Consider the following 14132-nt stretch of genomic DNA (forward strand, 5'->3'; position numbering starts at 1 on the left):
ATGTAAAAAATAAATAAATTAAACAATACCTTTTCTTCAAAATGCAAAAACAACACTTTCTGCCCTGTAGCGGGTAAATATTATGTTTTAAATATGCTGCTTTTGCTGGGATGTAGTACATTTTCTGGGCATTCCGAAAACATGCACAACTAAAAAGTGACGATTTTTGATTTATGACGTTCTTGAAAGGAGTGAGCATGGTCTTAGATAATGATATTGTGTGCATCAAACTACGTGTTACAATAGATTAAAAATAAACAGCAGTATTTATTAATTTTTATTTAAATAAACAGCAACACCTCTGCTTACGAAAGAAATAATTACATTTTTAAACCGCATAATTTTAAAATTGTAAATATGAAACGTTTTAATGGTAATAATTTAGGGGAGGGTATGTATAGTTACAACGCCAAGTTTCTTATCTTGAAACACCGTGATATATTTTCGTTGGTCTTTTTCTGCACGAGGTTTTCCTAATTTTTCATTCAACACCGCCAACTGGTCACGCGATCCTTTCTTCGGTAGTTACCTGGCATGAAAAAAAACTAATGCATATCCGAAGGGTTCTTGAAGTTTAAGAAAAATTAAATTAAATTAAATTAAATTTTTGACACTTAAAGTAGTTACTTACATAAAGTTAGCGCGATTTATTTTCCATTAATGGAGAACTATACCTACCGAAATTGAGACCTAGATACACATGCTCATTATAAAAAATGCTACTTACTACCATGTGTGTACGTATATTTCTAGAAATAAGCATGCTCAAAAATCGACAGTCGTTCAATTATAGAGCATGCTACCGGCAGCGCGGGTTAGAAGGTTTGTGGTCTGAGCGTGTCTGAATAGGTTATTAATTTTTAATTCATTACACATGACAAAAAAGTACAGTTGTTTTAATCATCAGGTGATTAGATAAACTTACATATCATCTGTCGATGAAAACAACTGTAGTTTTCAAAATAAAATTCAAGTGTTTTTTTTTATCATTAATCAGTATGTCATTCCACAAAGTAAATGCCGAATCAGTGAATAATTACTGAATAGGTTTGCTTGGGAGCATGCTAGTATCGATGTATGTAAACGATCATATATATAAATGTAAACATGCTCAAAAGCATGCTTAATTAGAAGCATGTATATCTGTACCTTTGTCCACCTCCATAGTGTAATGGTCAGCATGCTCAGTTACCGTACTGGAGGTCGGGGTTCGAATCTCCGGTGAGAAGGGGTAAAATAAATCAAAGTGATTTTCGTACTCCAATTTTTGTTCAAAATTACCCTAGTGTACCTGAAGCGGAAGGCTGATTACCTTTCGACGTTCAAGATAACACTGCGTTTATGTGATTCAGGTCCTTATGACCTGGATTTGAAGAAGATGATAATATTTTAGGAAGGTAGGTAAGTACTTTCTTCATATCTGTAGAAGAGGGATAAGATAAAATAAAATATTTTTCACTACTATAAAAATACATTATGATTCATATATGATAAATGTAGACGGTGATTAACTAAGACATTAAAGTAGTCATCTAAATCAAATTATTTATTGTAATATAAATCAAAGAATGTTACATAAACCACATTTATCGTACATATCGCTCACTCCTTTCAACAACGTCATATATCGAAAATCGTCAATTTTCAGTTGTGCATATTTTGAGAATGTCCAGAAAATGTACTATATCCCTGCAAAAGCGGCATATTTTAAACTTAATCTTTACCCGCTACAGGACAGAAAGTGTTGTTTTTTCGTTTGAAGAAAAGGTATTGTTAAATAATTTTTTTAATATCCTAAATATTTTTCAAATGGAGAAAAAACATTCAGGTTTTACCTACAAAGATCTGATGCATAGTAAAAAGTTCAATTAGTGGCTTGATATATATTTTTAATACATTTTATTATATTTTTAAACTTTAAAAACGATGTCCTGAAAAATCAAGTTTTTTGATATATGACGTTGTTGAAAGGAGTGAGCGATATATGAATCGCTTTGTACTAACATAAAAAAACAATAATAAAAAATATACGATTTAGAAAATATTTGGCTTCATGCAAATTTTATAGATTGGAAACCGCTGGTGCAGATAGTGAGACTATCTAAATGAGTGTTCGTGTTAGCAGCTTGTCAAGACGTGACGCCTCTGGAAAATGCTCCTTAAAGGTACCGTATACAAAATGGCCACCAGTTTATTGCGAGAATGCAACGCCTATAACGAAACACGAAACGATACAGATGTGCATTATTTATAATAAAATGATGAACAGATATCTTCACAGCTGTAATTTTCAAGAGGGCATAATGAGTTAATGGATCTATTACTATCATACTTCGCATGGGGCTAGTCGCCGTGGCTCTTTGCCACACAGCAGTACTGAAAGGGTCAAAATAATGCATTAATGTGGTGAATTTTGCTGAAAGAGTCAATTTTTAATAACTCTTATCTACATCCAATGATGCACAGGGAACAGCATCGTATGAATGTATTGTTATCTTGATCTATCAATACGTGAAGATATGATTGAGAAATGAATTAATAATAGGATAAATACAATCGTCAGTAGGTACGATGCAGTGCCCTATGCACCATTAGGTGCGGATAAGAGGTAGAAGGAGAATAAATTTCTGAGATTTCTGTTATTTGTAGAGGCTAAGGCGTAGTTGGGGAGACGCTGGACTGAGAAACTGACGTCGCGGATTCGATTCTCTCCAGTTGCAAAATAAATTATAAAAAAAAATGTTTCGGTTTAATGCGATGCATTTTTCACCTTTCCTTTCCTTACTATGCTACTAGCAGAAAATTATCTATTAAAGGGGCTTTGTTGATCCTTTAAAAAGTAAAAATTAAAACATTTGCTGGCACTTTATAGCTAGCAATTTTTTAATGCCAAAATTTATAATTTTTTATATATTTTTTTACTAATGACAGCAATTCTGGAGTAACTCTAAGTTATTTTTACCAACTCCCCCGAAGTCACGGCGTATCTAACAAACGTACATTTAAACTATTAGAACAATTAACGTATCTCGAGGATCTAATGTATATAGTATCATAGCTCTGGTGTTGATTAAACCTTGTTTCCCAATCTACGCAAGTAACTTTTACCGACAAGTAATCGCCACTTATTATCTGCCAGATAATCTTGGATTGGTTGAAACTATATAATTTAACAAACGGACCTAAATGATCTTCAAATGGCCTTTTAATAGTGTGTAATCAAATGGATTAGGGAACATTGACTATGTCTATGATTCTGTGTTTCTCTAAAGCATTGGCAATTTATAGAATGATAACATTTATAGATAGCATATACAGAAAAGTACATTAAATTGAAAACGTTGCATTTAACGATTTCATTTTTATTATTTTGATTACAAATAACCTCCATTAATTTAAACAACTGATTTGTCAAGCAGTCACTTTGTGGTGATATCTATCCATTTTCAATTCAAGTTTTGATATACCACTACTTCTTAAAATCACAATTAAATTGCCACCAATGTAAATTATTTCAATTAATAAGAATATATTTCAATCTATGTTCTTAAACACTGCATTATTTATGAATTAAAAAATATATTTTTAATTTTTATTGATATCTCAAACATAAATGAAGAAAAATATACAAGTCAAGAATATTCACAGGGCTTATGACCTATCATTGGCAGGATTTAAGTATTACTTTACACACAGTGTAATATTCACTACCCATGATTGACAACCACACTACTCAAATTTCGAAATTCATATTTATGCCTCAATTGAAACGATTTTTTTTGTATTCTAGTTCTTCGGCGACATGTATGATTGAAATTAGTAAGTTTTTACACGCAAAAATCATTTTAAAAGGCTTTAAAAAATATGAATAGTGAAAGCATTTACAAAAAACACGGAATGTATGGATATAATTATTTCACATTTACGTCACACATATTTTTTTTTTTTATAGGCGAGCACGATAATTTTCGTCATTAAATTAAGTGTAATAAATATGATAGTTTGAACACCAATAAAAAATGTTTTTTAAGTATGTGTATACATAGTGTGAATAATTTTACATAAATTCGATAGTAAAATTAAAGATAATTGATGCCTTTATTTGTGAAGTGGTCAACTCGGACAGCTAAATATGTTTTTTACCTAATGTTACTGTACAAAATATATTTCCCTTGAAATATTCCCTTGAGATATTGAAATTCCAGAAAAAAAACACTTAAATATACTCTATATGATCTGGACTGGCTGTTATATTGCTTTATAAAATATTTGTACTAGGTATAGTCATGATCCAGCCAGAGCTTCGATAGTCGAACGTCCTATGAACCAATATCAGATTTAGATGTAATTTCAATGCCATTATGTATTTATTGATTTGGCATTAACTTAGTAGAATACCATGATGATTCAAATAAAAAATAAAATAAAAACAATCGTATAAGACCAGTTTATTCATTATTAAATGTTAACACGACTTATTACGAGAACTACAGACATTTTCATCAGCAGCTGAAAATATGATTAAATTTTTAGAAATTACAAAAAAAATAATGTGTTGATGGGAACATCACTAGTTCCCTTTTTTTATTTTATTAATGCAAACACGACTTGTTTTGATAAATACAGCTGTTCACATCAACAATGAAAACACAAAATTTTACAAAATACATAAAAAAAACAAAGTTTGTATTTTCACCTATTGATGAGAATATCTGTTATTCTCAAAACTAGTTATAAAAAGCTACGTGAAAATTAATTAAACGATCAAATTGCATACACTGTAGGTTTTACTGTATTGTACTGTACTGTAGGTTACCTACTACAGTATAACCTACTATACTGGGTTTACATTACTGTAAATTGTGTCTGAAAATAAAGATACAGAGGATTGGATGATTAACAAAAATATTTATGTCAGGTTCGTATAAATGGGTATATCAGACCATGAGGGCTGAAACAGTTTAAGCTTTTATTGGTCTAATTAGCGAACCGCCTTTAAAACGCCACGAAAGTTTAAAAGTGGGAGCACTTTACCCGAGAAAAGATCATGAATGGCCGTGTTAATTGGACAATTGAACTTTATTAGCTTCTCTCTGAAACAAAGGCAAAAGAGTATAGTTAAGCTCACTTACAATTACGCTCTTAGTGACGCTGTCTGCTTTACAATGTATCGTCACTAATTAAACATTGATCTGTCTTTTATGTGCCGACGTAACCGCTAGAAGCTGGTCAATGATTTCACCTCTGTTGGTTACAGATAATTACACAAATCAAATTATTATCAATTAATATCATTTTAGTGCGCAAACGTCATAGATCACCCGCACACTCAATTGGTTTATTTTTCCAAAAAGATCGGTCTAATAAAAAATACGTTGATGAGAACATCTGTAGTTCTCAAAAGTAGTCATGTTAAACTACGTAAAGAATAAAATAACAACTAGGTATATAGTTTTTTTCACATAAATTTATTTTGACCAGCGACCGGGTTTCGTCGTAACTGAAATAATCAGACTGGCGAAGAAACCCGGTCGCTGGTCAAAAAAAATTTATGTGAAAAAATTATATAGTGAAAAAATTATAAAAAAATTATATACACCAAGAAATGTCAGTACAAAACTTAAATCTAATAAAGCTACATAAAAATTAAATGTCGATTTTTTTTCTCCTCCGAATATATTACGTAAACCGTAGGTTTAACTGTATCGTGAATTCCCTGTATTAAGAAAAATAAACATAAATCTTCTTAGTATTTGATATCTTAATAAAAGATCAGCAAAACACTATAAATCTACAACAGTTCCTTACTCACCTTTAGATAAGGATAACGGTTAGAACAATTCATTCCACAAATCTCAACAATTAACACCTAAAAATAACTAAATGTATTTTTTAAATACAGTTTACAGCGCGATTAAATACATTTATAACGACAAGAATAAAATTGTAATAATTTCACGTTTCCCAGAGAAATATTTCAGAGTCGTACAATCACTCTTGCACAATTTGGCAAACGAAAGATTAACGCTCAGCTAAATTGACCTTTATGATAACATTTCCCTGTGGCTATAATACTTTACGATGTTTAGATCGCTGGTTTCATCTAATGATAATAAGTGCTATGTTTTGCCTGTAGTTGGTATGCATATGTCTAGTAAAATAAGTACTGGGTAGCCTACCTTCCTCTTACTATTGCACTCTTGCGAGAGAAAGGGACATTTGATACTAATAGTTTAATAGTTGTTAATGCGCTACCTTACGCCGTTCTATAACGTTGTAAGAAAAATATTATTTTCAATGAATTAATCAATTGATATTACTTTGGGCTTAGTTTAATTCAACAGTTAATGATTCCAGATTGTTTTATAAAAATAAAAAAATAAAAAAAATATAAATATATATATATATATATATATATATATATATATATATATATATATATATATATATATATATATATATATATATATATATATATATATATATATATATATATATATATATATATATATATATATATATATATATATATATATATATATATATATATATATATATATATATATATATATATATATATATATATATATATATATATATATATATATATATATATATATATATATATATATATATATATATATATATATATATATATATATATATATATATATATATATATACACTTTGTTATCTTATAATATGAATTGAACTTTATTTTGAATAAAAACTACCAATGGATCTCTTCCGACTGAAAGATAACGATTTAAATACTAAGTGTGTGTACTTGTATAACACAGACATTACTTCAGATTTTTTCTTACCAACATCATTTTTAAACTAGTGGTCAATCCGAATTTTCCAGAAATTAAAGTTATTTAAACAGATTTTGTTATTGTTGTTAATTATTGAATAAAAATAATATTAACATGATCTAAAATACGTAGTTTACACGTTATGTATCCATTAGATTAATGCACCAGATATATAAAATACCTCTTTGTCTAAAATAAACTAGGAAAAAGGTGTTTCATATTACTAGTCAACGTATAATTAATTGTTCATTACTCCATATCCATCATCTATGTATAAAGTTTCATAAAATGATTCTTTTGCATGGTAAATACCACTTTTTCTTATTATCTATTGTGATACGTATTTCGTTGCATTCAGCATCATTATCAAACACCGTATGTGAAAAAAAGTTAAATTTAAGAGTTGTGCACTTAGGACGATACATACATATGATGGCGAGGGAGTGGAGTTCTTTTATTTTATTTTTAATAAGTGAAAACATGGATAAAAATTCATACACTGAGTCATAAAACATTGATATTGATATCATATTTAACAATATAATATGTTTTTTTTCTAAACATTCAACGACAAACGTGGAAAGAAGTTTTTTTGAAGGACACATATCGCTCACTCCTTTCAAGAACGTCATAAATCAAAAAACTTGATTTTTCAGGAGAAAGTTTAAAAATATAACACAATGTATTAAAAATAAATATCAAGTCACTTATTAAACTTTTTACTGTGCAACAGATCTTTTTAGGTAAAACTTGAAAGTATTTTCTCCATTTGAAAACTATTTAGTTTATTTAAAAAAATAATTAACAATACCTATTCTTTAAAATGCAAAAACAACACTTTTTGCCCTGTACCGGGTAAATATTAAGTTAAAAATATGCCTCTTTTGATAGGATGTAGTACATTTTCTGGGCATTCCGATAACATGCACAACTGAAAATTGACGATTTTCGATTTATGGCGTTCTTGAAAGGAGTGAGCGATATGGTAAAACACCCACATTGAATACGAATAGTAAATTATATTATTAAATTAATAAATTAAGCCATATAACATGATATTTGAAACTGGTCTATAATTTTTACATACTTAGGGTATGGCAGCCATAAGTTGGACATTATTGAAAGTCGGAAAATAATCAGTCGAGTCATTACTTATCGATTAAGGACGATGTTCCTTCGGAGTTTTCATCGCCATGAGAAAATCTCGACATTTCAGTCGGCGTAACGTGTCTTCTTAATGAACACCTTTTATTGCACACATATACCGGATTCTGACTTATCGAGCTTACAAAGTAAAATCTAACGGAAAGGGGAAATTATGTAGTATTTACATACTTTGTAATACCGTTTGTTTAAATTATATTTAGGATTTTTTTTAACAATATGAATAAAAAATAAAAAAAACTTTGTTTCACAGTAGCGGTTGGTGGATAAACTGGACTTTTTAGTTTGTTTCAATCCGTTAAAAAAAACAATATAATTTGAAAAATGTATATGTTTGGAAAAGGTGTTTGATCAGCAATCCAGTCTTTATATGTATATAAAATATTAAAATCAAACACTGATTTTAGAGTGTACTAAATTGCATTTTATTGTTAAAAACACAAAAATAAAATTTGTGACATTTTTTTCGCATTTTCAAACTAACGCGAACTTTAAGGCGAAACAATTGGCACAAATTTTATGTTTATGTATTTTTAACTATAAAATACAATTCAGTAGACTTAACATCGGTGTTCGATTTTAACATTTAATATATAAATTAAAATGGAGTTCTACAAATTAAACTCCAAATCTATAAATTATCCAGTCTTACTTAATCTAAATTACTTGTTACTTAACCTTACTTAATCGGGTCAGGAGTCGTAATAATCGTCGGGTATGTATGAGGAGATGCATGAATGTAAAAGAGACGATCAATGTTTGCAAATACAGAGTGGTGTGGCGTTCGATTCTCTCTGCCTACTAGTTAGTATACTTAATCTATATCCTGTGGAGCACGTGAAATCCACAAACTGCTTCTAGTCTATTGTCAGCTGCCAGCTCCTTTGCATCCTTCTAGGGTATGATGCAGGCATTGAGTAGGATATATTTGGCGTTCACCTTGGGTCATTCCGATAAACTGGCAAATATGAGGAGTAATAACGTATTATAAAACTTGATTTAAAATTCATCGATTATGATTCACTTTATAAAATAAAAACAACTTTGTTTTAACCACTTTTCATTGGTACACTTATTCCAACCGGTTTCGATAAGAACCTTGTCATCATCAATAAAAAGTGGTTAAAACAAAGTGGTTTTATTTTATAAAGTTTATAACATGTGCCACAAAATATCTGTGAAAAACATTCAAGAAATGATTATAACTCATATTATTTTTTGACATCTCATCAAAGATGAAAAAGAATATGGAAGTCTGGGCATTTACAGGGTTGAAGACCGTCATAAGCTGGTTTAAGATCTACATTCACAAATTCTACCCATTATTGACAACCACAATACTAAAATTCTTGGAAGTTCCATATATATGAACCAATTTTGAAACCTTGTTCTTGAATCATTAGAACTTTACTAGAGACATCTATTGGTGAGATGTAAAGAAGCTTTTTTATATTTTTATTATTCATCTTTGATGAAATGTCAAAAATAATATGAAAATAACTCCTGTAATTGGAGATAATCCAGATTTTGTGAAGTATTTGGACACACTCAAAATGTTGTTGAATATAACTCAAGTTATATGTTATTACTTCTCGTGTGTAAGGCAAGTTTTGGCTCAACAAGATACAATACTTGGCGGACAACATAGACGTTCTCATGTTAGCCTTCCATGCGCAGACATCGAATTAAAAAATACAATACATAAATAGAATAATAGAATAAAAATAACACATCAAAGCTTAAACATTTAATATTTTTGTGGGTTTTTACACTACTCCACACATATGTATGTCATCAGCACCTCAAATGTGTAAAATGATAATACGAAATTACGTAATGCCAGCAAATTTTTTCAAGTGTCGATGCCGCTTGTGGTTTTTGGTCTCATTCCTTCCTTAATCCTTATCAACCAAATAAATCACCTTGTAAATAAATCTCATGACTAATTTTATGTACATACGGTTTGGTTAATTAGTCATCACAATGTTTGATACAGTTTACAATGATTTATTTTCACATTTAGACTATTAGTTTATTATTATTTTTATTTTACCTATTTCGTTTATATATTTAATAATAATAATAATAAAACCCTTACCGCACCCCAATGGTGCATAGGGCACTGCTTCATATAAACGCAGTGTTATCTCGATCGATTACACATGAAGGAAAGGTGATCAGCCCTCCACTTCAGGTACCAGTCCAGTGTAATATTGAATAAATATTAGAGTGAAAAAATCACTTATATTTATTAAACCCCCCTGGGAATCGAACCCGGGACCTCCAGAACGGTAGGCGAGCATGCTGACCATTACACTACGGAGGCGGATATATATTTAAGAAAAAACATATTTTTCGTTATATATAAAAATCTTTTATGAATCTTGTATCAATTTCGTCGCACTGATTTATTGAATATTATTCCGTTAGTATTATTGCGACGAATATAACATCAACAAAAGTCTTCGAAGATTCATACGTTTTTGTATGCAAATGCCCTTCAAAGAATATTATTTATTTATATCAAGTAGGTGTATGACTTGAAACCACATACTTTTTATGATTCATTAAAGAACAATAGATTCATCAACGTAGATGTTTGTTTTTCATAATAAAATACTAACGCAATATTTATTTACACTGCAAGGCAAAAAAAAATGCAAGCCCTATTTTATAAGTTTACGATGCAGTGCAACTTTTACAGTTCTTGTCGAATCTATTTTGAGTACACTTGGGTCTGTTTTTATGCGGATCTTTTTTATGCGATTTTGAAGTTATGCGGTTTTCAAATGTAATGGAACCTATCCTTTATTTTTGTATGCAGTTCAAGTCTTTTTTATGCGAATTCGCATAAAAAATCTCAAATTCAGACTAGTGCAGGTTACAACCGATAAAGTGTGATTGTGTCACTGGCACAATCTTACATCGTATTCAAGAGATACTCTATTAGAAAAAAAAACAGAAAAAGCACTTGTAATTTGGATTGAAGATTAATCTCAAAAACAATTACCCATATGCGGATATTCAATTAAGTTAAAAGCTCTTCTCTTTTATTTTTATGATTTTTTATAAACTTTTTTTGCGATTTTTGGTACATTCTATAATTTTGATTTGTATATGTTCCCAAATATGTAAACAATATACGCACTTACTTAAAATTACTGACAATTAAAAGATTTCTGCAGTGTGGTCTGACACATTGCAGTATGAAAGACCCAACTAATAACATGGAAAAATTCCAAAAATGAGTTGCTTTTTTTCCAAAATTTGACAATAATATCTTCAAAACATGAAGGGTTGCGATTGGGTAGATAGTATTTAGTTATTTGAATAACAGTTTCTAGGCTCTATCCTTCTCTACCACAATTTAATACCTATTTTTAATAGTATTAAATTGAAATATTTGTTTTTTTAAAGGTGTACTCTCAAATACATGAAGTGAAGACACGACCGGCTGCTCGAGAAGCCATACGAGTTGACCGCGTAAATTTTTATGTGAGTATACGTACTCGTATATAAGAATTTAACAAATGAACATTTTTTCATATTTTTTTTCAACTCCTAACCTTTTAATAACGCTCTTCTTTTCAAATCCATATATTTTTTTCGTAGAAAAACTTATAATTTCAATACAAAAACGGTGTTTTAAGCAAACACTGCAATTAACTTAAATGTTACCTGGGTTTAAAAAAAATTAAGTTGCATACTATCAAATATTCCGCCTTTATACATGTCAGATTGTAATCCTGTGGATAGTATTGTAGTCAATGAGTCACAGTTTCTAGATTTGATCTCTCCCTACCACAAATTAATACCTTTTTTTAACAGTATGAAATTTAAACATTTGTCAATAATAAAATAATAATTGTAAATATAATAAAAATACATCTGCAGTATGGAGTTATAGGCTGGGGAGGAGCTTATAGGGCAAATTTAAATCACCCTCAATTGTTAAAAAAAAATTGCAAAAAAATTCTTAAAAAGCCCAGAACATACCCTTCAACACTAGTATTCAAAGAACTGAATGTACCAACAATAGAAGAAATTTTTAATAAAGCCTCTATCTTACAAACTTTTAAAGAAAAAACAACTGATGTACAAATTTCACGTAACCCCAGATTTTCTAATCATTTAATATTACACAGGTGTAGAACAACAGCAACATCAAACCATTATACGTATGTAGGTAAAAAAATATTTAATAAACTTAAAATCTATGGAAAACTATCAAATCTTTAAAACTAAAATAATAAAAAAAACATATATGACTCACCCCTACCTAGACTCCATACCAAAGAATATTTTTAATTTTTGATTTACCTTGTTTTATTTTTAATTTTAATTTTAATTTACTTTTGTTTAAAAGTCTGCGTAATCGGAGGGCATGTATGACTAGATGTATGGATGTGAAGGAGGCGAGGAGTGTATGTCAGGACAGAAGAGTGTGGCGTTCCATCCTCTCTACCTACCCCTGCGGGGAAACGGCGTGATGGTAGTAGTAGTAGTAGTCGTAGTAGTACTTTTGTTTAATGCACTTTGTTTTAAAAAAAAATGTAAAACGAACTCCCTCTCTAAATACAAGTGTCTACTTTATTAGAGAGGAAGAAACGTTATATATTGAAATGTATTGTTTATTTACCAACTATTATGTTTTATTTAAATAAGTATTTGTAAAAAAAGAATTTTTCAATATAAATAAAGTTTAATTTTAAATCGGAAAATAAAATATTTTTTAATATTTTTTGAAGAATTACATGTAACGGTAGCATGCCTCCTGATTTTTTCTTTTTTTTCCATCATCATCATTCTAGCTCGTGGCATGAGATCCGAGCACGCATCACGCGGCACGCGACATGCGACACAATGCGTCGTGCGGAGGAGACGACGGTGACATCAGCGATCTGACGACAATTGAATGACGCACGTCCAACGTTAACCAGTTTCAGCGCTCAGTAGCCAGTTGTGGGTGGCCTTTGACCCTTGGGGTAACAGTTCACAGATAGGGATAGCGAGATAGACAGACAGTGGTGTAGCCAGGAATTCAATATATCGTTTTTTTCGCAAATGCAAAAAAAAACTTTTAACCCGTCCAGAAGTGGGGCCGTACATGGTCGTCTAAGCATAACTTTCCTCAAAGGAGTATGGGCGTACATGAACGGCTGCGATTATAACTTAAACCCTGTGACATTTATTTATAAAATTGCACCAGTACTATCATCTGTGGTTGTATTTTAACACTGAAACCACAATTCAGATTATTTTTTTGTTCTAACCGCGACATTTTACTAAACATAAAGTTTGTATGACATCATTGTAATGACGTAGTCAAAGAAAACCCATTAAATAAAACATCGATAATTTTTATGTAAAACATGTTTACTGGTGTTAATATGTTGTTAATTTAATAAAGAATGTTGCTATAGTATTCACCATGATAAAAAAATATAAAAAGTAAATTAAAAAAAATTTATTCTGGTTTCAAACCAAAACATTTTTCTGAACCCAAAATTATACATTTTTATCTCTTAATTTTTTCATTGATATTTATATATTGGTGACAGAAGTTCAGAACCCTTAATCTTACCTTTATGTAAATAATCAACACTATGTATATATATATATATATATATATATATATATATATATATATATATATATATATATATATATATATATATATATATATATATATATATATATATATATTTATATATTTATATATTTATATATATATATATATATATATATATATATATATATATATATATATATATATATACATATATACATATATATACATATATATATATATATATATATATATATATATATATATATATATATATATATATATATATATATATATATATATATATATATATATATATATATATATATATATATATATATATATATATATATATATATATATATATATATATATATATATATATATATATATATATATATATATATATATATATATCAATCCCATGCTGTGCCTTTTACATCATTGCATGCAAAAAAGGGTCAGAAAAAGAATGAGCAATCATCAGTCATTATTCGTCACGGAAAGACAAAGAAAAGACCAAGAAAATTTCCACAATAAAGCAATTATCGGTGAAATTCGATAAAAAAATAAAACAATGAAAC

At 29.2% G+C, this 14132-nt stretch overlaps 1 long non-coding RNA gene across 1 annotated transcript; it reads left to right on the forward strand.

Annotated features, from left to right (window-relative positions):
* The first annotated feature begins 10725 nt into the window (after positions 1 to 10725).
* Positions 10726 to 12817, forward strand: LOC148301310 (uncharacterized). The gene is made up of 3 exons (XR_015838808.1): positions 10726 to 10770; positions 11397 to 11474; positions 12791 to 12817. It is a non-coding gene; the product is annotated as an uncharacterized LOC148301310 (long non-coding RNA).
* Positions 12818 to 14132: the final 1315 nt, after the last annotated feature.

This window comes from Brachycentrus maculatus, unplaced genomic scaffold (assembly GCF_059751285.1).
Source record: "Brachycentrus maculatus isolate JH-2025_06_01 unplaced genomic scaffold, ASM5975128v1 h1tg000582l, whole genome shotgun sequence".
In the NCBI taxonomy this organism is placed as follows: domain Eukaryota; kingdom Metazoa; phylum Arthropoda; class Insecta; order Trichoptera; family Brachycentridae; genus Brachycentrus; species Brachycentrus maculatus.